This window comes from Arvicanthis niloticus, chromosome 19 (genome assembly GCF_011762505.2).
Source record: "Arvicanthis niloticus isolate mArvNil1 chromosome 19, mArvNil1.pat.X, whole genome shotgun sequence".
NCBI classification, from domain to species: domain Eukaryota; kingdom Metazoa; phylum Chordata; class Mammalia; order Rodentia; family Muridae; genus Arvicanthis; species Arvicanthis niloticus.
Window position 1 is genome coordinate 40558546 of NC_047676.1, and position 2373 is coordinate 40560918.

The following is a 2373-nucleotide window of genomic DNA, read 5'->3' on the forward strand; positions in this document are numbered from 1 at the left end:
GCCATCACTTGTCTTTATTTCTAGAATTTGCAATTTTGGTATGTAATTATGTATAACATTAGGTGGGTGGTCCTGAGCCTGGGCTTACTACTTTAGTTGTTGGAGCAGGGAGTTGTTTATGGGTGGTAACCCCAGCACAGTAAGACTGGTTGTACAGCCATGTGTAGTTTTCTAGGTGGTTGTATCTGAAGGCACAGTTCACACCCTGAATGGGGAAACACGTTTGGAAGTGAAACATCAGAGTTTATTGGCCGGAAGCGTGTGGCGATGGGAGTTTCTCAGGCTTCCCTGGTACCACCATTGTCTTGTGTTTACTGCTAACAAGACAGCAGACTCTCAAATGCTGGTTTTTTGGGTTTTTTTGTTTTGTTTTGTTTTGTTTTGTTTTGTTTGTTTTTGTTTTTTGTTTTTTGTTTTTTCGAGACAGGGTTTCTCTGTGTAGCCCTGGCTGTCCTGGAACTCACTCTGTAGACCCAGGCTGGCCTCGAACTCAGAAATCCACCTGCCTCTGCCTCCCAAGTGCTGGGATTAAAGGCGTGTGCCACCACCGCCCGGCTCAAATGCTGGTTTTTAACTGTCTTACATTTTGTTGCTGTTCTCATAACTAAGAACCTGAAAGAGGTTTCAGTTTGTCAAATCGAACATGTAACGTTTGTATGTAAACCTTCACACGTTCCTTGATCTAGACATTCCCTCTCCCGTGGGTTTTAATTCTCTCAGAATCAAATATTCCATCTCAGCCTTTAATGTCCTGGGCATCTTTTCTCATTTCAACTTTGTCTTTGGTTAACAGAGTAAGTCAAGCAGGGTACTACTGATTAATTTTAGATGGGAAATGGTGAATACTGTTTACTTCCTTCAGAATGTTATGAGTAGTGTGGATCAGATGAATTCATCTTTCCAAAAATAAACAAAGGTTGATTCATTCTCTGCTTCAGTAGGATGATGTGTTCTTCTTTCACCAAGGAAGCATTCTCTAACATGAGACACACAGCAACTGAAGCACGTGGCTCTCCGTCAGCTTTCAACTCTACTGGCCACTTGTATCGTCCATGGAACTCTGATTGGATTAATGTCAAGCCATATGCCATTCGAGTGGTCTCGCTGAATATTTATGTCAGTAAACTGAGATCTTTGAGAGGATAGTTAACTTGGATCCAACCCCAAACACACAGTAGGTGTTGAAGTACAATCCTTACAAACTGTGCAATGGTTACAAGAAAGGGACAAACTCAAACCTGCTGAACTCAACAAACAGCTTGCACGGGACCTGGGGCAACCCACAGGGGGCGGAGTCCCCGGAGATTGCATTTGTTCCCTTTGGGGCTTTGTCAGGTGATCTTTGTACATCGTTACAAACCTGCCTTCCCTCTCTATCCTGGCCCCTCCAGCCTTCCTTTCTCAAAGGACCTGTAAGGGAAGACAGGAAGTGGTTGACCCCTCTCTCACCATGAACTGAATCTGATGGTCCACACAGTGAGCCTCTGAGGAGTCGTCCTTCTATTCCCATTTATGTGTGAGTTAAAACCTCAGGGAGGTCTTGTGTCTTCCCAGACATCACATAATCTAAGGGGTGCCGCTGCTGACACTCATGCTGGGATCTGGCAGAAGCCTGTTTTAATTGGTTTTATAGGGTGACATATCTCTGCTTTGTAACATTCTCTAAGCACTCCCCCCCCCCCCCCCCCGTGCTGTATAGATAGGAACCCTAGCATACTTTAGTTGTAACATAAAGGTGCAGAGGAAGCATCTAAAATCTGATTTGCTCCTTTTCTGCTGGGGAGAATGGGTATAGAGCAGCTTTGTCTTAATGGAAAGGACTGACTGAAGTCTTGACAGACTGAGAAGCGTGTCAGAGCCTACTGATGTCACCTAGCTCCCGCCCCATACAAGTAACTTGTGTCATAGCCTTGGTTGAGTGTGGGTAAGATGTTTGATCCCAGGTGGTCAGAGTGTAGTTCTGACAACTACTACTTGGTCACACAGGTGGGAGCAAAAGAATGTTCTCAAGTGTTAAGTTCTGGTTACTAAGAAAGCATGGAGGGCTGCTGATGGGCCAATACTCCGGACAGGAAGCTAGGAAAAACCCCACAGTGGAAGCCAGGCCTCTGAGGTGGGGGGAAGTCAATCAGGATTAGTTTGTGGCCACAGCCCTGGAGGCCACAAGTTCTAACTAGGCACTGGTCCATTAATGTCCCTACACCATCATTCTTGTGGTAGACATAGAGCTCCCAAATGTGATAGTGCCTGTCTTGTCTTAAAGAACAGTCAGTCCATCCTCACTGGTAAAGTAAATTGAGTCATGTATTGAGGGCAAGACTGTCCCTGAGAAGTTACATTCAAGGAGTCTTGAAACACTCAATTGCTTTGTGA